Source organism: Acomys minous (assembly GCF_964271855.1).
Source record: "Acomys minous genome assembly, chromosome: 9".
NCBI classification, from domain to species: Eukaryota; Metazoa; Chordata; class Mammalia; order Rodentia; family Muridae; genus Acomys; species Acomys minous.
In genome coordinates, this window is record NC_140490.1 from 97,932,739 (window position 1) to 97,954,191 (window position 21,453).

Genomic DNA, 21,453 nt, shown 5'->3' on the forward strand with positions numbered 1-21,453 from the left:
CCTAAAGCACCTATGCGGCAAAAGGGTTATTATTTTCCTCGTTGCTATTACAAAATGCCAGACAGCAACAACTTATAGAAAGAGGGTTTAGTTTGGCTCACAGGAGAGGTTCTCAACCTGTGCGTCACAACCCCTTTGAAAGTTGCATTTCGGACATTTACATTATGATCTATAACTGCAGCGATGAAAACAATTTTATGGTTGCGGGTCATCACACCGTGAGGAACTGTAGCAAAGGGTCTTAGCATCAGGAAGGTTGAGAACCACTGACTTAGAATTCGAGAAGACACGGTCCATCACTGTGGAGCAGGCATTACAACAGAAGCACAGGCTTGTATCCTTACCGAGGAAGCAGCGGCAGTGCCGGTGTTCAGCTCATCTTATTCTCTTTGCTCTCTCTCAGCCAATAGGGTGTATTCCCATCACAGGGACAAGGAAGGCAGGTTCCCACTGCCCAGCCAACACTGGTGAATTATTCTTGAAGAGAACTCTACTGTAGGGCTTCTGGCCAGGATCTAATCAAGGTAAACAAGTACAAAGTCAACAGCTCTTTTCTAGCACTGTTGTTGTTGTTGTTGTTGCTATTATTATTATTATTATTATTATTATTATTATTATTATTATTATTATTATTATTGTCAAGGCAGGGTGTATGAAGCTACGGCAGCCATCTTGCATTACCGAGGAATAGTATCATGACATGCTGAGAGGAGCCCTGATGGTTGAACTACTGATTCCACTCTCCCAACCACTGTTACACGAGAAAAAGAAACTCCTAGACTTTCACCCCATTTTTCACTTGCTCCATGCAATGGGAAGCCTTGTAGCGATACATCTATGCTCGCCCTTCTCCCTTCCTTCTGGAAGGAACTGGAGACCTCTGTGCAAGCTGTTTAGTGATCTTAAAGAGTAGGCAAGACCTTCCACTCCTGGGGTGGGTTTTTTTTTCCTCAGAACAGTTTATTCCCCCATTGCCCGGCTGTATTTTTAAGAGCGTTTGAAAATGTTCTTGGATGACCCGTTACTGGGCTGTTTTGTGCTTTCCTTTCTCAGAGAGAAAAGGCTCAAGTGTGAGCACTGAAGGAAGGGAGAATGAATATACAGCTTGCAAAGTCACGGTGAGAGAGAGGGTAAGTCACTTGCTAGCACCGTGGCCTGGTATTTGGTGGGGGGTGGTGGGGGTGGGGGGGGCGGCAGTTCAGAATGTCCAAAGAGGAGAAGAGGAGCCCAAGGCAGAGAGAAGATCCAGAAATGAGGAGCTGGGGGCTCTCCCTGTGTGCAGCATCCATCTCCAGTCCCCCAGGTGCCATTCTGATTTGTTTCTGTCCCTCTCTGCTGTTCCTCTACTCACTGCCCTCAGCCCACCTCCTGTCTGTCCCCCCACCCCTTACCCCCACCCCAACATTCAACCAAGGCATCTAAGGCTCCTTCCCGTGGCCTTTGTCTGATGATAGACAACGTCTTGCTTTCTGAACTTTCTCAGCTCTCAAGACTGGCCATGGCTTGAGGTAGAGTCAGTGTTATCCCACCCACCCTATTTCCCCCTCTGTTCAGAGTCCCATAGCTTGAAGGCATTTTGAGTGCGCCCCACCCCCACCCCCACCCTCCTGTTCCACCTATCTTCTACAACTCACAGACATGGCCAGTTAGCCCAGATCTGAAGCACACGCGTCTTGATGAGTCCTGATCTAATTATCTTGGCTCCTTATCTATGCGGAAAGCAGGCTGCCTTGTGAGCCTGCTAAGAGTAAGGAGCAGTGTGCCCGGAGGCACAAGGCTGTCCCTGGGAAGTGACACAGGAGAAGAATGATTCCTGTCCTTCTAGAGTGCCGCTGAGACCTCATGCAGACAGCCGGAGGGCAAGGTGCTAGCCTGTTTCCTGAGAGAGCGGACAGGTTGAACATTTGACTATAGAAAGCCTGATTCTTGTCTGGAGATAGTACCAGAGAAACACCTCAATGCTGCTGTTTCTCTCTGGGTCTATCTGTCTGTCTGTCTGTTTGCCTTCCTGCCTTCCTGTCTGTCTGCCTCCCCTCTCCCTCTCCCCCTCCTCCCTCCCTCCCTCCCTCTCCTCCCTCCCCTCTCCCTCTCTCCCTCTCCCCCCCCCCCGTACATGCACACATGTGAGCGTGCAGAGGCACAAGCACATATGTGTGCTTGCTTGTGAAAGCCCAAAGTTGATTTAGAATCTCTTCCTTCAATGCGCTCCACTTTATTTCAGTCTCCAGCCAATGCAGTGCTCACTGACTGGCTAGTGTACTTCCCTAGTTTGTCCCCAGGACCTCCCTCCCACCTCTGCCTCCCCAGGATTGGGCTACAGGTGGCTGCCGTGCCAATTTAGCGTCTCTATGGGCTCTGGGGATCCATCTGTGGTCTCATTCATCCTTGTACGACAAGCATGTTATCCACTGAGCTCACTCTCCAGATCTCCAAGCTTCCGTATTCTCGCCTGTCAGGCCTGACCACCAGGCAGCTATTAGGATCCATGTGGCAGGACACGGTGTAGTGACAGGGGGCACTCGGCTGGGGAGGCAGAGACCCCCCCAGACTTAGACGGCTGCTCTGACTTCCGAGCACATGGAATGTTGGTCTGGGGGAGACAGAAGCTCTCTGAGGAAGGACTCCAGAGCAGGAAGGGAAAAAGCCATGACTTCAGTCCACGAAGGCCTGGTATACAGCAGACAGTGAGGATGGTACCAGCAGGGTGAGAACGGGGGGGGGGGGGGGGGGGGGGTGTGAGCTCTTGAACGGGGTACATGAGCTCAACAGCGAGAAGCTAAGACAAGCAGCCAAAGAGCACATCAGTTCTCTCAAACTTCCACATGTCTGGGCCATGGTGGAAGGTGACCCCACATTTAGGGTTGAACCTTCCCGCTATAAATAACCTAATCAAGGAAATCCTTTATGGGTGTGTCCAGGGGGCTCGACTCATGGTAGATGCAGATCTTGTCTAGTTGGCAATCGATACTGACAACCACAGTGCTCACACTGGGGTTTGGTCTACCAGAAGTTTCTAAAGGAAGGCTAGATGGAGCTGGATTTGGTTCCTGGCTTTCCTCCTTCATCACCCAAGTGGGATCTTACTCGCCTGCAGATTAACTGCGGCCTGTAATGAGGTTGTATCTAAAATTCCTCCCCAATTCTGTCCTGCAGCAGTTTGCGCTGTATCTGAAATTAAGTAAGACGTTCTATACTTTTTACAGTAATGTCTGGTGATGGGGTGGGACAGTTACTATTTAGAAGGGTATTTTAAAAGGCTTCCTTTTCAATTCTGGCCAAAAGTAAAAAAAAAAAAAAAAAAAAAGACATCACAGATGCTGAGCAAAAAACAAAGCTGATGAGCTTCTAAGTGGACTTGAGTTGGTGAGTCAGAACAGCGGGGGGAGGCTCCTGGGACCAGCCATTAGATGAAACTGCTTTGGTCAGAAAGGCTGTGGCTTCCTTTAGGTTTCCTGGGCCAGATGTCTGTTTTTCAGAACTGCATGGTAAAGTGATTTTTGTATTTGGGGCCTACGGGAACCTTTATTTGATTATGCAGCAGCTTGCAGGACGTTTCCACAATCATAGCACTTTTGTTCCTCCATTCTCTTTGTCGTCACTCGAATAGGTGAGGCAGGGAGAAGGCACAATCCTGCCCATTTCACAGATGGAGAAACCCAGGCCTAGAATAGCTCAGTGCTGTGTCCAGATGGTGCCGCCTGCCCATGACTGTCCCATAAGAATTCTGTCCTGTGTGTTTAGTAGTTACTTAAGGACTATGCAACAACTACATGTTTTTCTTTTCGTTTCTTTTGAGATTAGGTTTCTCTGTGTAGCCCTGGCTGTCCTGGAACTCGCTTTGGAGACCAGGCTAATCTCAAACTCACAGATCCATCTGCCTCTGCCTCCCGAGTGCTGGGATTAAAGGCGTGCATCATCTTCACCACACATTTTAAAGTTCTGTACTTTCCATCAACGGCCTGAAACCTTATGGCTGGCAACTAAAAATTGGTTACTTTTAATGATTCTGGAAGACAGCCATTTGGGCACAGCTCAGCTGGGTGGTTCTTCTGTTTCCTGTGATGTCATGAGGTATCTTTTCAGTGCAGTATGTTGGTGGTTAGGGTTCAGTGTGATTTTTCTTTTTTCTTTCTTTCTTTTTCTTTGTTTTTTTGAGACAGGGTTTCTCTTTCAGTGCAGTATATTGGTGATTAGGGTCCAGTGTGATTTTTCTTTTTCTTTCTTTTTTTTCTTTGGTTTTTTGAGACAGGGTTTCTCTGTGTGGCCTTGGTTGTCCTGGACTCTCTTGGTAGGCCAGGCTGGCCTCGAACTCACAGAGATCCTCCTGCCTCTGCCTCCTGAGTACTGAGATTACAGGTGTGTGCCACCACACCCAGCTATGATAGTTGTTTTTATATGTCAACTTGACTGTACTGTGGAGCCTACATAGTTGGTCACAAGTTACTGTGAGGTGTGTTTGTATGGAATTAACATTTAAATTGATAAACACTAAACACCTTCTGCTTTGGAAGCTGGTGAGCTCTGTCCAATAAGTAAGGAAATGAATAGAATAAGAGATGGAGTTCCCTCGAAGAAGAAAAAATTCTTCAGTAGATAGTCTTTGGAATTGAATTTTTGAATGGAGCATTGGTTCTTCCCTTGCTCTCCAGCTGGCTAGCCACCAGCAGATTTGAGGGTTTCCAGACTCCATAATCACGTGAGATAATTCCTCAAATCAATCTCTCTGCAGAACTACCTAGCTCTGTCTTCTGTCTATCTATCTATCTATCTATCTATCTATCTATCTATTATTATTATTATCTATATGCCTATTAACCAACCAATCTTTTACTGCATGCTATTAGTCAACGAAAGTCATGAACAGTCCAAAGTCCAAGTAAGGAGCCATAGAACATACCTCTTAATGATAGAACTGGGAAAGCTGCACTGTGAAAGGTAAGAGACAGCTGAGGAGAAAGCTCATTTGGTCAACCCCACAGCCTATGAGGCAGCAGACACAGGTGGATCCCTGAGGCTCCAGCCTACTTTGCAAGACCCAGACCACTGAGAGACCCTGTTAAAGAAAAACAATGCATAGTCCCTAAGGAATGACCTTGAGGTTGGCCCCTGATCTACATACACACACACACATACACAAACACACACACACACACACACACACACACACACACACACACACACACACACTGTCCTGACAAAGACAAGAGAGATGAAAGATATTCTCGTAGCTGTTTTTAGAACCAATCTGCCATAATTCATTCCTTGAAGTAGTAGAGGATATTAAATGTAACAAGGAAGACAGAGAGTAGAGTTTAATAACCATTCCTTGAATACGTGTGTGTATATATATATATATATATATATATATATATATATATACATATATATGTATATATATATACATATATATGTATATATACATACATGTGTTGATGCATAGGTAGATGGGAATATGTACAGTATATAGAGTTATGGTTTTAAAAACCCACTGTGACTTCAGAGACATATAGGTGATCCAAATCCCTCCACATTTCATCCTTATATACCCATAATCCTTCTGGGAGTAAAGTATTATATCTTGTATCATACTTGAGGCTTTGGCCTTTGGATTCAGACTATAGCTCTTTAGAGCCAGCTCCACCACTGGATGGGAGCCGTAGGACCTTTGCTAAGGTGTTTCACACCTCTGTATTTCAGAGCCCTTCACGATGTTTCTGTGAGTGTTCCCGTCTCCAAAGGTTGCTGTGTTACTTAGTAATGAAAGTGAGAGGGTATGGGGCAGCCTAGTACACACTTAGAAGCTTTAGTGGTTTTATCAATATACTTAGCACCAGTAATAATTACCGGTGTGATTAGCAGTATGCTCATGGGCTGCCCGCACTGTGTTTTCTTCCCTTATGCCCATGTATGGCCATCCTCCTGTTCTCTCTCAACACTGCTCCTCCACCTGTGACCACAGTCCCAGATCAAGTGACCACCACACCACATCATTGCAGTTGTCTGTCACTGGGCTTGGGCATTCAATGTGTCATACTACTTTAGGTCACCATATTCCCTCCCCCCCCTCCATCCCCCCTCCCATCCCCCCAGTAGCCAAGGGAGTAAGTACCTCTTTTAGGGGGAGGTGTTTGGAGACAAGATTTCTCTGTGTAGCCTTGGCTGTCCTAGACTAGCTTTGTAGACCAGGCTAGCCTTGAACTCACTCACACGATCCACCTGCCTCTGCCTGGGAGTTCCTCTTATAACTCCAACTGTGGTTCCCACGTTTACCTTGTGCTTTAAGGCAGACACTGCTTTAACAGACCACTTCCCAAAGCCAGTGTCTCAGGTGGCTCTGCCATCTGCCTATGAAGCAGTACACACTGCTGGGGATGCTCTGGGTCCAGCAAGCTCAGGTGCCTGCTCTCCCAAGCTGCAGAGCTCCAGTCTCCTTTTGTTCTGTTCTGTTCTATTTTGAGGCTCCAAGGCATCCTGGCTTTCTGAATTAGACAGTGATGTCAAGATGAATGAGTCTGGTTTTGCTTGAATGGTGGCTTTGGCTTGAACCGTGTGTCTGGTTTTCGCTGCCTTCTGCATCTCGCGATGCCAGACGTCCTCTCAGTCATTGGTTGCTGGCTCCTGTGGTTGTTTCTTCATGTGGAGCAGAAAGAGCAAGGAGCCTTTGGCAACCTGTTTTTTAAGATTTATGGCAAGCTGTTCCTTGATCGCCAAGATTCCTCTGTTCACCCGCATCAGGACTGCTTAGCTATTAAGTTGGGGTGGGGGGGTTACTGACTCCTTGGAATTCAGGGTGACGGTTCAGGGATACCACACAGGGTTGTTCAGGGTACCACGAGAGCTCTTCAGCCAAGATATCCAGTTCACTAAGCCATCTGCCCTTCTCAGGGAGATGCATCACTTTGTGAATAACTGACACAGAATCGGTTGTTCAGCATCACACTGGAGGCGCATACCAACAGGTTTCTCTTCACCAGCCTCAATCCTTTTATTGATCTTAATCTTAAGCCTCAAATAAGAAATAGCCTGGTTAAGAGCCATTGAAGCTTTTTTTTTTTTTCTCCTTCCTGCCTCACTGTTGGTGCATCTCCACAAGGCCTGGGGAGCATGCCCTGACCCATGCCTACAGCACAGTGAGCCTGTTTCCATTTGTACCAACAATCCTTGTCTATGGGTATGGAAGCTCAAGATTTATGTGTGTTTAAAAAAAGAAAAAGCCTAAGACCAGGGTTGGAGAGATGGCTCAGTGGCTAAGAGTACTTGCTGCTCTTGCAGAGGACCCGGGTTTGGTTCCCAGGACCCACATGGTGGCTCACAACCACCTGTGACTCCAGTTCCAGAGGATCCAATGCCTTCTTCTGACATCCATGAACCCCAGAAGCGCACATATATATGCATACAGGCAAAACTCTCATATACATAAAATAAAAGAAAAATTTTTTTCTTTTGGGGTCTAGAAACAGGATTTTCTCTGTGTAGCCTTGGCTATCCTGGAACTCTCTCTGTAAACTAGACTGGCCTTGAACTCATAGAGATCTGCCTGCCTCTGCCTTATGAATGCTGGGAATAAAGGCATGCGCCACCATCATCATCCAGCATGAATCTTTTTTAAAAAATGAAAATAAATAAAATCCCAAATGCACTGAACTTTCTAAGACCCACATCAGAAAATTGGAATTTTTGTCAGGGGTCAAGATGTCCCTCAGAGGGACAGGCCCCCTCAGGCTCTTTGCTCTGGTTTTTCTAGAAGGTTGGCTGTCAGTCATCAGCTCCCCGTAGGGCTTTTATTTTATTCATTTACTCACCCGATGTTCATTACAGGAAGCAGTCCAGCCTGGCACTGGGCAACCTCAGTTCAATGTGGGCTATATTTCCTGCTAATGAGTGGCTCTAGATAAGTGTGAACATCTTCTTTGCTTCAGTGCCTTTATCTTCAAAATGATAAAAAGCAATCACCCCTATCTCAGAGAAGCTGGGATGGCTCAAGGAATTAATCTGTGTAACTTGTGCCTATACTAATTAGAGTTCCCCACTTGCTACCTCTTCTTTACCGACTACCTAATGCCGAGTGCAGGAAATATAGTTTTAAATGGGTGCTTTGGCTTGAATTGCATATCTGGGTTTAGCTGATGCCTATATTTCCTGATGCTGAAGGGCTTGTCAGTCATGGTGCTGGCTCCCATGGTCGTTTTCCATCCACATTAGCAAGAGCTAGAAGGCTTTGGCAACGTGTTATTTGATTTATGGTGAGTGACATAAATAGTGCCGGCACTGGGAAATCACTAAGAGGCTGTGGTTTGTACCAGGTCTCCTGGGAGGGGTCCATCTAGTAGGGATCACAAGGCAGGTACCTATGTCATAAATATCCCAAGAAATCCAAAGCTCCAAGGAGCGTAGGAAAGCCCCTCACTAGCCATCAAAGACTTGCAAGTCAAAGCACCAGTAAGATACCGCCCTCTGCCCTCCCTGCCCTGGCAAAGCTGCTACAGTGGTTTTAACAAAAGGCGGGCAATAGCAACTGTTGGATGACAAAGTAGAACCCTCGTACACTGCTGTTGGGAATGGAAAATGGTGAAGCCACTGTGGAAAAGTCTACTAGTTCTTCAAAAAGAGTTGCTGTATGAGCCAGCAATTATGCTCCTGGGCATATAGCCAAGCATATGTGCACACAAAATTTGTACATGAATATTCATAGCGGCATTATTCATGAGAGCCGACAGCAGGCACATCCCAAATGTATAGCGGCTAATGACTGGGAAAATAAAAGTTGGCATGTACATACAATGGGATATTATTTGGACAGAAAAGGAAATGGGGAACAGGTCCACGAGACTCCAATGTAGATGAATATTGAAAAGCCATCTAAGTGACAGAAGCCAGGCAGGACCACATGTTGTACCATTCTGCTTACGCAATGACCCAGGTACTCAGGAGGCTGAAACAGAAGCATCACAACAAGTTCCAGGCCCTCCTGGGATACAGGATGAGGCCAAGGTCAGGCTGAGCAATTTAGAGAGTTTCTGTTTCAGAATTAAAAGTGAAAGGAGGGCTGAGGATATAGCTCAATGGTAGAGTGTTTGCTTATGAGTCACAGGGACCCAGACCCAGGCCCTAGAATCACCTACACATTTAGATCTTTTATCCCAAGAGTTTGATTCAAAGTCGGCTTGGGTTGTGAGCCTAGCCTTTAACGGCTGAGCCATCAGCTAAAAAACAACAACAACAACAACAACAAAAAACAAAGTCTGCTTGGGTTTTTTGTTTGCTTGGTTGGTTGGTTTTCATTTTTTTGTTTTGTTTTGTTTTGTTTTGTTTTTTTAAATCTTCTGTGAGACTGGCAGTTGACACCAACAGAAATCATGAGTGGCTTCCTGGAGGAGGCTCCACCTGCAATAGCCTCTACGAGGTAAGTTAATGGAGGGGGAAGACACCGCAGGCACAGAGCAGCAGGAACCATGTTCATGGGAAAGAGAACACATAGATGGTAACTATTAGCCAAGGACTGCACAAGGGAGATAGCTATTAGCCAAGGACCTCACGAGGGACTGCCTGGGGTGGAGGTAGACCAGTTGTCTTTCTCATGAACAGTTCATTCTCTCTCTCATCCCTCCAACCTGCTTCTATCATGATATTTTTAGGTGGTTCACACACTTAATCATCCATGACAGGGAGATGTCAGGGAAAGGACTGAGTGGGGACGAGGACTAGTCAGCAGGGGAGTGACAGCAGTTTCTCTCCAGTCACTTTCCTCTTTGTTAGAAGCGGGTCAAAGGCAGCCATTAGCAGCACACTGAAGGGCTGAGTTTAATGTTCACAGGGGTTCTGTGGGGTGAACCCTTGTTCTGAGTCTAAGCAAAGCCATATGCAGGGCTCGTTAGCTGATCCCAGGCTTAATCATTTTTCCCCAAGAGAAGGGTGAAACGTCAAACTCTCCACCAATTCCCCCGGTGAGAGTGAGAGGGGAAACGAATGTGAACACTGCACTGTTCATATCAAGCGGAACTGCCTGGAATTCATGGAAGACACAGGCCTGGGAGGGAAGGGTATGGGAGAATGGGGTTCAGGGAAACTTCTAGGCCAGCGGCTCTCAAGCTGTAGGTGGTGACCCCTTTGGGAGCCACACATTGGATATCATGCACATCCAATATTTATATTATGATTCATAATGGTATCAAAATTACAGTCAAGTGTAGCAGCGAAGTAATTTTATGACCACCACATACATGTGGGGGCCACCACAACATGAGGAACTGTATTAAAGGGCCACAGCATTAGGAAAGTCAAGAACCACTGTTCTACATAGAGAAAAAGAAATATAATAGCTGAGTCTAATTTAGGATGTTAATGTGTCATTTTTTTTTTTTGTCAAATTAATAATGACTACAGAAGCAAGGTAAGTATTTCTCTCCATGGGCATTGGTAAGCCATGCCTCTTTGTAGCCAGGGTAACTGACTTGCACAGTTGTCTGGGACTTCCTTCATAGCTTCCATGAGCTACAAATCCTCTTGGCCTGGCGAACTGGAATGATCAGCCATCCTACTTACAATAAAGGCACACCACACTTGGTGTGTCTAACGACCCAGCATGGCACCGAAACCACAGGGGTCCCTTACTGGATTGCGAGTTTCTAAACCTAAGTACGAAACCCAAGGGAGGATGTACAAAAGACCACGAAGGAGCAAGCCTTCTTCCGCAGGTCAGTAAAGATGCTGAGGGGGAGGAGGAACAGTGGCCACCCAAGGAAGCTGTCTTAGACCATCCCCATCCAATAGAACTCCCTGAGTGATGGAAATGATCCATGACACAAGCCTGTTTTAGAGTGCTAGCCTCTTTCCACATAGCTAGGGAGCCCTTGAAATGCAGCCAGCACAACTCAACGAACACACTCTGACTGCTTCTGCCTTTGAGTAGACACATTTGGTCAGTGTCTACAGGAGTAGCCACGTTTGGCCAGTGACTGGAAAGCGCAGTCTTAGAGGGTGTGAGAACTCTCCTTCAAAAGAGTCTTGAGAGGAAGAGGGTGGTTGATGTTAAGTGAAGGAATTAAAAGAGAAAACACACCTGAGATGCTTTGTTACGGTGAGGTAGCCACAGCTACCTCAGGGAGGATTCCAAGGTTCCAGAATGATCCGAGCAATATGCAGGGTGTTTCCTGTGTACTTTGGAGTCATCCAGATATGGCACGTGAAATTTCCAAGCCTGTAGATGGTTAGTAGTGGGATCAAGATATGACCCACACAAACCAGAGACCAAACCATAGCCAAGGTGATCTCAGTGGGCAGGGAGCAATAATAATAATAATAATAATGATGATGATGATGATGATGATGATGACGACGACGATGATGATGATGTCAGAAGATGTCTTCCCCTCTGCCCATGTACTTAGCGCTGGATCTGCCTCATAGACCTTGGCTGAGAATAGACTCAGTGTATGTCACCAGGAGGAACGGGCTTAGTGATGTTAAGTTTCAATATGGAAAACTAAAGTCAAATTTATTGCACAGATGAGTTTATGGACTCTTGCCTCACATTTATTGTCCATTCTGTGGTGTTCTGTAGTTCCTTCTACATGACGTTGTACAAAGTACTTGACCAATGTTGTCTAATAGATGTTTATGACAATCTACGAAGGACACTCTGGGACTGATTCCATTTTATACTGGAGGCGAAGGCTAGTTAGAAAATTCTGCTTGTCGACTTCAAATCTTATTTTCTTCTGTAAATGATATCCACCTTTTGTTAAGACTTTACCTCACTCCAAAGATCTCCTTTTGGTGGGTTTCTGCTCAGGATAATTCACTTCCTAGGCCATGGGGGTCTGCAGATGAGGGAGAAATGATGATTGGCATTTGAACCCTGTTTCTTTTCTTTTCTTTTCTTTTCTTTAGCACACAGATGAGATTGTATTTTTCCAGACTTTAGTGCAGTCAAATGGACCATGTGAATGAATTCTGGGGCAAGGGTTATGGAAATATGTGACAGGGGGTAGGGAGAGAAGAGAGAGAGAGAGAGAGAGAGAGAGAGAGAGAGAGAGAGAGAGAGAGAGGAGGTTGGAAGGCGCTCCTGACACAGTACCAGCTCAACGCTAGGGAACGGTTTAAGCCAAAGAAACCACAAGTGTGGATTTAGACGAAAATGGGACATTTGGATTTTTGAGGTTCTAAAAACCGCCTTAGTCTGCTCTAGGAAGAAGACCAGGATCCCAAAGCTGGGCATGTCCCCAGGAGTCTGTATCCAGTTCAGGCACACACAGAAGACCGGAGGGCAAAGTAGTGGCCCAGAGACATGTGCCGGACAGACTGAAGGACTCCCTCCCCACAGCTACCTCCCTCCACCTCAAGCCAGCATTTCAGACCTGCTGTGGACGAGGTTGCTGCTTCCATGACTCCCCTATTTGAATGGGAGCTTTAGTTTGGGGTAACTGCTTTCTTCAGCAGTGTGCACGGGTCAGGGTGGGTTGATAACGATAATCTGGTTTTCCAGTTCACAGGTCTCCAGGGCAGAGGAAGCCAGTCCAGACCCAGCAGTGAGGACTGGCCACGCCACTGAGGTCCTTGCTCTGAGCTATTTAAAATAACCTGAGGATCTGTGGGTTTTCTCAGTGGAAGCGATGATGTGAGGACAGAGACTGAAATGAGTATTTGTTGACCAGACAGGTTAAACTACGCCAGAGACAAGGCCATGTGGTGAATGGATCTAGCCTCCTTTTGTTCCCAACCATCTCGCAAGCCTCTATTGTATTTTTTGGTGACACAGTGTGACCACAGACTGGCCTGCAAAATGACTAATGCAGAGGTGCCCCAAAGAGATTGAGCAGATAGGTAGGTAAACAGAAGGCACATAGTGCTAAATAAAGTGGAGGTGGGACACTGTTCCTGCAGACTTGGGCTAGCTCCTTGTGAGAACACAAGGGATTTCCAGACAGAGCTGGCACTGGACACACTGTGTGCTACGCAGAAAGATGCCTGGCCCACAAGGCAATGGAAGGCTGAGCTCTTTTTTATCCTATATCCATGGGTCTGTGTCCTGGCACCAGGCTAAGAGGCATCCAGGAGTCTAGACAACAGCTCTTCTTCTTCTTCCTAAGGCGCATGCCCACGGGCGTTGTCTGCTTGAGAAAGGGCCACGTCTTGTCTTCCCCTCTCTCTGGCACCAGCTAGAGACTACCATATGACACTTGTAGCCATTGCCTGTGGTGAATGCATCCCCAGGTGTGGGCACCTGACGCCGGCTCCTTGAAGTGTCTCGGGTTTGAAACAAGGAAACTTTGCTTTCAAAGAAGTCTGGAGTAAGTTTATCCTGGTCTTCCTGGCTGCTTCTTACCATGTATGGTAGGCTAATCGGGAAAGAGTTCTGACAGCTCTTTGAATGTTCTGACAGCTCAGAACCACCAAGAACTGATGAAAGCATGTACACTTTTTTTGTTCCCATCGTTTTTCTTTCTGTCTCCTTGATTTGGTATTTCTAGTAAACCTCCTCATTAAAGCAATATTAAGCTCTCTCATAAATATGTATATAGTCTTCTTAATTATCTGTTGATGGATATGGACTCTGATACATTTACATAATGAGCCTTTAAAACATGCAGATGCTTTTCACAATTAGACCCAGGTGGGGGCTGGGAAAGGCAGAAAACACCGGAGGAAAAACAGGCTCACTTTTGACAACACCCAAGGCACTGGTTTACAGAAAACCAGAGCTGAAAGGGGGGGTGGAAAACCCTGTCCTGTCAAAGAGCTTAGCTCCAACCCACAGATTTCAGATAATATTAGGGATGCTGCCAAGCTAGAAGAGACCAAGTGAAATGCGATTACATCGTGTTCCAAAAGCTGACAGCAAGTCTAATAAAACAGAACAAAGGTGGAAGGCATTCAAAGCTCGGGTGCCACAGGTGTGGGACACACTGCCACCTTCACCTGTTTGATACTCAGTGCCATGTCACTTTGAATTCTGGGAAGTTAAGTGTAGCCATGACATGTGCTCTCCAGCCAATGGCAAGGAAGCAGAGGTGTGTGTGTGTGTGTGTGTGTGTGTGTGTGTGTGTGTGTGTGTGTGTGTCTCGGGGGCCACTCTGGAACGGTACCTTTGTCACTTCTCACACCTTTTCTCTCTTGATATCAGGAGGGAAACATCAGCCTATGTCCTTGAGTGGGGATTCTACGGAGCCAAGGACACTGCTAAAACATGCCGACGTATAGCTTTGGCTAGAAACAAGCCTGTGACGCTTTAACACAGCAAAGTTTTGGGAACTGTTTGTTACAGCAATAAAAAAATGAGCTCATTCTGACTGGTAAGACTGGGGCTGGAGAGGCTAAGAGGATGGTTCCTTTGTTAAAAGTGATTGCCAGGTGTGGTGGCGCACACCTTTAATCCCAGCACTTGGGAGGCAGAGGCAGGTGGAGCTCTGTGAGTTCGAGGCCAGCCTGGTCTACAGAGTGAGTCTAGGACAGCCAAGGCTACACAGAGAAACCTTGTCTTGAAAAAAAAAAAAGTAAAAAAGTGATTGCAAACACAAGGACTTGGACTCAGATCCCTAGAGTCACATAAACAGCTGGACGGTGTGGCACATATCTCTAAGTCTGGGATAGAGGGGATGGAGATAGAGGAATCTTTGTGGCTCTTTGGCCAGCTATACAAGCCTAATCAGTGAGATCCAGCTTTGTGAGAGTCTCTGGAAAAATAAGGTGGAAATTAATCAAGGGCACCCAATGTGGACCTCTAGCAACCACACCCTTATGTACATGCACTTATACACACATGAACTCAATGTACTATATACACTGCAAACACACACAGAGACAGAGACAGAGAGACAGAGACAGAGAGACAGCGAGATTGATTTGAAGTTGGGGGCTTGCAGCCAGGTGCAGTGGTGTACGCCTTTAATCCCAGCACTGATGAGACAGAGGCAGGTGGATCTCTGTGAGTTTGAGGCCAGCTTGGTCTAGAAATTGAGTCCAAGATGGCCAGGGCTACACAGAGAGACCATGCCTTGAAAAACAAAACAACAACAATAACAAAAAAGGAGGTGGGGCCTTGCTATGCTATCCTATGAATGGCCCCGCTGGAACGTTTGACTCTCAGCGCTCCCTTCTGACTGACTTTCAAACAGACCAAGGAACCTAAGACAAACTCTCTTTCCACAATCCCCAAGGGAGCCATTCATTTAGGAATCCTACATTTTCAATCTACAGGTGAGACTGTTGTAGCTTTCTTGGGCTGCCTGATCTTTCGTCCTCACTAGAGCAGAGGCTCCTGAAGGCTGCTAGGATTCCATCTTCAGAGCGAGTCAATGCAGTAAACGCGTGTGACCCATCTGAAGGGCTATTACGACATCGAGTGGTGACTTGGGATACCCATTCTGCTTTTTTTTTTTTTAATGATCACCCTGAGATGAAGATGGCTGTATAAATCTTTGCCTGATGGAAATATCCTAGCAGAGGAGAAAATTAGAAAGTAGCGACGCACGGAGTCCTAAATTAGAAGTTGACTTTCATTGTGAAGCAGCCGAGGGGTCAGGTGAGGAGTGAGGGGTCAGCAGGCCCCATCATCTCTGCCCTTGCTCCCTGAGGGGCTTAAACCAAAAGGACCATCTAAGACTCAATGGTCTCTTCTGGCCTCTGGGGCAAGCGCGCATATGTGTGCATATCCCCACACAGGTACAAACACACACCCAGAGTCTAAACTAAAAAGAAATCACCAAGGGGGTGAGGCCTTACTTGGATCTTTTCATCATTTCACCCTTCACAAAAACTCTATTCTTATAATCCTTTTAGGAGAAACACGATGCTTCAATTGATTTCTCTTCAAGTAGATGAATAGTGTGTGTGTATGCCTCTCTCTCTCTCTCTCTCTCTCTCTCTCTCTCTCTCTCTCTCTCTCTCTCTCTCTCTGTGTGTGTGTGTGTGTGTGTGTGTGTGTAGAGGACAGTAGGACAGAAAGAGTTCATAAGAAGACTTTGGTGAGAGGGTAAATCCTACATTCCAAACGTCTTGTTTGTTTAGTAGGGCATGGCAAATCTCTACTAGTTAATGACTTCTCCCTACCCTCTAGGCTCAATCTGATGGAGAGGAGCCACGGCTGGTCCCTTGCTGCCATCTGTCTCCCATAATATGCCTTCTGTCCTAACCAGCCTTCCATTGAGAGTTTACTTAGGAGACCATGCCCGTGCAGGTACAGAGGCCAGGCTCACCCCGTGCTTGCTCCTACCCCTGGAAGTTAGCTGCAGTGGTCTCGGGTCTCCTAACTAGAATTTCCACAGTTCCTTTCCTCCCCCCTGAGCTGGAATGGGAGCATCCAAGCAGGCTTTCTCATACGAGTGACAGCAGGAGTGAGACCTGAGTCTTTTGAGATGATAAACCACTAACGTTTTCAAGTAGGCACTACCTTTCCCGAGCCTTACTTTCCTTGATCGATAGGGTCTCCCGAGTGGGGCTCTGTGTACCCTCTTAACTCACTGTCAGTCCTTTCACCTTGAGCCATGGCCCCGCCAGCTGCTGTCATTTCCTGCAGTTGTCATGTCATAGAAACAAGACAGACTCCCAGTTGTCCCGGAAGCCAGAGAGGAGGATGAGAGTGAACGCATCATGACGTGTGCATGAATGACAAAACCAGGAGTGGAGAGTCCAGAACATACATATTACAGATTTAAATTTAGTAAGCAATATCAGATTTCTAAGACAATGGTTTTTTTTTAACTTTGGTCAGACACTAGTCTTCCCTATAGATCATTCGGGTCACATGTTCTACTTAATAAAGAAAATCTGAGTCTTTGGGAAAAAAAAAAAGAAAAGAAAAAAGAAACAAAACAGACTACATTCTGTGTTACTGTTTCCTTAAAGCCCAATGTGGGTTGTGGGAAGAGCGATATCTCAGACCAGGCCTGTCATTTCCCAGTCTTTGAGAGGTCCTGTTCCTGCAGGCCGGGGGATTTCTCAGAGATCCAAAGCTTGGGAGGGGACAAAATGTCACTAGCAAGCAGAAAACATGCTCACGTGGTGTTTTCTTGTATAACTGGCAAGCTCTTTAATTGTTTCTAAAGACCCCCCCTCAACCCCCCCGCAACACCCAGCTGATGTTAGCCATATGGAAATGCTCAGAAGAACACAGTTGGATCAGGTTTCTTTAGTCGTCTGCAAAATGGCATGTAATTTCCAAACCAAAATAAAATAAAATAAAATAAATGATGCTTAAAAGAAACAATTACAGCGAAGTTCTTTATTTGAAACTCCTCTGTGTGCCACCCACCCCTGCCCCAACCCCACCCCTCCCCCACCGGCAAAAAAAAAAAAAAGAGCTATTCCCAATGGATGGCGGTCTGTCTTCATAACATGCCTTATAGGATCAGGACCATTGCACTGGTGATCCACCTGGCCCCTGCCACCACTGCCACCAGGCCGGGTCCTCTACTAATCCTAACTTATTTTACCAGCCCCATAAACCACACATCATCACACTGCACACACCCCGCTACCATATTAAGTAGTATTTTTTCCCTGTTAGCACTTTAGGGATTCTTTAGTCATCATTTGAATAGATGTGACACGTACCTACCCTAAGCCACAGAGTTGTACATTGTCTATCTATATAAAATTTCCCAAAGGTAGTCTGCCTGGCTGCCTGCCTGCCTGCCTGTCATGCCTGCCTGCCTGCTACGCCTGCCATGCCTGCTTGCCTGCTGCCTGCCATGCCTGCCTGCCTGCCTGCCTGCCTGTCTGCCTGCTGCCTGCCTGCCATGCCTGCCTGCCATGCCTGCCTGCCTGCTGCCTGCCTTTTCCATGTTTTGGCAAATTCTCCATTATTGAGATACACTCCCAGCTCCTGACAGTTTTCTTCTAACTTGGACCAGGTTTGATAATTTGGGGATGGGAACCAAACCCACAAAAATGAGAGGAAATGGCTATAACTGATTAATGGCCAAATGAAAGATGTTGCGTGTGATAGTTTGAGACATATGGCTTTAGATGCGACGTGATTCTGCCACTAGCTACAGTCCTTCCCTAAATTGTACTGGGAAAGGATTTTCTCCACGAAGACGTGGTCTCAAGTTTCAGCCTTGCTTTTTTTTTTTTTTTTTTTTTTTTTTTTAAATATGGTCCTGGATCTATTTCACTGACCTTTGTTAGGCCTTCCTGCACCTAAACATGACCATGTATGGCATCAGAGGGGTTTAGAGATGGGCATGGATTTATGGGAAGACTGGTGAACTAACTGCAGGGGGCGGTCTGTCTGTCTTTGTTGTCTTTCTGTCATGGCTCAGCTCTGAGGGTTTAACAGAAAGGAATCCCGGAGACTTTCCTGTCAAGTGCTGAAACAGACCTTGGCTTGTCTCTTTTTATTCCAGCTGTGGAAATCAGTGGGGCTCCAGGAACGACGGCAACAGACCCTGTTCAAACAAGAACCCACTCTGGAGCTTGCCCCACTTCCGCGTACTTACGAGCCACCAGGGGTGCTTGTTAGAAACTCAGCTTTCCAGATCCCACCCCCAGACAGCTCTATCAGAAGCGGGAGAGAAAACTTGAGCTCCGCTTTTCTGAGTAAGTTTTGCCTATGGTTCCCAGACTACTGGCTAGACAACCCCTCTTCGAAAGCCTCTACGGACCAGATGCACACCTGATAGGACAGTTCACCGGGATTCCCTCACTTCCGGTCTGAGAAATGTTTTAAAATATGCCCTCCGTTTCTCAAAAGATGTATCCTCTTAGGCCAGTGATTCTCAACCATCCTACTGCTGTGACCCTTTAATACAGTTCCTTATGTGGTGGTGACCCCCAACCATAAACTTAGTTCCCTGCTACTTTATAACTGTAATTTTGCTACTGTTATGAATTATAGTGTAAACATCGGATATACAAGGCTATGTGACCCCAAAGGGGTTTGGACCCACAGGTTAAGAACCATCGCCTTAGGCGGCTTCTTTGCTCGGTTCCATTGAGTTTTGTACCCACATAGCCTAGGTAACAGTAATAATGCTTCCATCTTAAAAAAAAAAAAAAAGATGGAAAAATAAATAAATAAAATAAATAAATGATGGAAGAACGTGAACGAGAACATCTATTATGTCTAGCATAACGGAGCAGTACCTGGAATTAACCAGAATTAAAAATTTAAAGATATTTTTATTTCAAATCATGTGTGCATGCATGGGCATGCAAATGAAGTTGCCTGTAGCTTGCCTTTGACAATTTGTGAGTTCCTCTATTTCCCACCCTTTACTCCCCCATCCCTAATTTCACTCCCTAAGACTAGAAAGGAGAGAAAAGGATAGAGTGGGGGAGAGAGAGAGAGAGAGAGAGAGAGACATAGAGAGAGAGAGAGAGAGAGAGAGAGAGAGAGAGAGAGATCTGAATCTACTTTCTCTCTTCTTGTTTCTTCTTTGAGTCTGACTCCTGACAAACCACAGCCAACACCCTCTGGATGATCAACCAACAGCCACCCCCGCCTCTCAGGGCCCTAGCATTTATATACTCTCTGAAAAGTCCCCAGAATTCCAAATGTCACACAATCACAGAACTTATCTACAGCTGGCAAAAAAACAAAACAAAAAAACAAAACAAAACAAAACCCTCTGTTACAGCACAAGGCAGATCATAGCCCCATATCCCCACACCTGGGATTAAAACAAAAACCTATTCTTACACTATTTTCAGTATCTTTAAAAAAAAAAAAAGAAACCAAAATTCCAGAATTCTCACTGCAGTTGCCCTCAGGGGCCAACAGAGGGTGTTGCGTCCCCTGTACCTAGGATTACGGGCACTTGTGAGTGAACTGAATTCAAGTCCCCTGTAAGAGCAGGGTGTGCTCTTAACTGTGGAGATTTCTTTTCAGCCCCTAAAGATTTTGATGTCTTCCTGAGTGCATTTCCAAATAAATGCTGAAAAAGATTACAGACCTTCCAAAGCAACAATAAAAGCTCCTGTCCTTCCCAGTTGCATTATTATGTCCCATTATCTGCTATGCAGTGGCGATTTGAAAGCCTTCCCACCAGAACACACTTAGAAACATTAAATAAAATATAATAAACATATGCTCAGGCTGGGGAGATGGCCCAGCACAGTGGTTCTCAACCTTCCTAATGCTATGACTCCTTAACACAGCTCCTCACATTGTGGTGACCACCCCCCAACCATAAAACTAATTTCATTGCTATCTCATAACTGTACCCCACATGGTACTGGGTTGACAGGTGCATTTGTTTGGCTCTTTACATGGGTTCTGGGGATTTGGACTCGACTCATGTGTTCATGCTTGCACAGGAAGTGATCTTAAATGTTAAGCCAGTGGTCCTCAGACCTGTGGGTCACAGCCCCTTTGGGGGTTGTTGAATGATCCTTTTACAGGGGTCCCCTAAGACCAGCAAAAAACCCCAGATATTTATATTACAATTCATAACAGAAGTATGTACAAACATGCACACACACGTGTGCATGCACACACATGCATACACATAAACATACACACATACACATTCTTTCTCTTGCACACAGAAAACTAAACATATTCATAAATGCAAAAATGAAGACGGGGAGAAGTGGGTAGGTTTGTTTTTTTGGGGTGCCCCAAGTGAAGAAATCTAAATTGTGAGGTATCTTTCCAATTTTGTAATCAAGAAACATGGCCTCATTGGCTCTCTGGAGGAAAACAAAAGCAAGCTGGAACTTAGATCATTTTAAAGAGTCCTTAAAGTTACATATTTGATTGCTGTGTCCTAGCCCCCAACCTGGGCAGACACCCCCTGCTCAACCGCAGGTCATGCCTACCAGAAGACCAGGTAGGCTGCTCTCTCAGGCAGTTCTCTCAGGGTTGCCCCTAGTGCTGCCACAGAACACCAGGGGCAGTTTCCCCTGCCCCGCCTCCACCTCCTGTGGATCCCTCAGACCATCATCTCCCCCTGATCTCCAACACTAGCAAGCATTCCCTCATGAACACATGCCAGCTAAGCAGGAAAAAAAAAAAAAGCAACACTAAGCCAACACACTCTCTGAAAATCCAGAGAGGACACAGAAGCCAAGGAACAAAACTCCCACACAACCATGACACACCCAGAAATCAGCAGCTAGACCTATAATCACCCAAACCCAGATGCCTAGACGCTCGTGTAAGAACACAATCAACAACAGCCAGGGCCATATGTCATCGCCAGCTACACTGCACACAGCAGGTCCTGAATATTTTAGCATAGCTGAAGCACAAGAAAAAGACCTTAAAACCAACTATATGAATAGGGGTCCTTAAAGAGGAAATGAACAAATCCTTCAATGAACCCAGGAAAACACAAACAATTGGAGAAAATGAACAAATCCCTCAAAGAAAGCCAGGAAAATACAAACAATTGCAGAAAATGAATAAATCTCTCAAAGAAAGCCAGGAAAACACAAACAATTGGAGGAAATGAATAAATCTTTTAAAGAGAACCAAGAAAAAAAAAAAAAACAAACAACTGAAGGAAACAA

The 21,453-nt window shown here is 45.9% G+C and overlaps 1 long non-coding RNA gene across 1 annotated transcript in view; it reads right to left on the reverse strand.

The window, feature by feature from the left end:
- Positions 1–21,453, reverse strand: part of LOC311605649 — a 140,892-nt gene that overhangs the window by 63,518 nt on the left and 55,921 nt on the right. The window contains exon 2 of the long non-coding RNA XR_014782043.1: positions 345–515. This is a non-coding gene — a long non-coding RNA (uncharacterized lncRNA). The remainder of the gene's footprint in view (positions 1–344; positions 516–21,453) is intronic.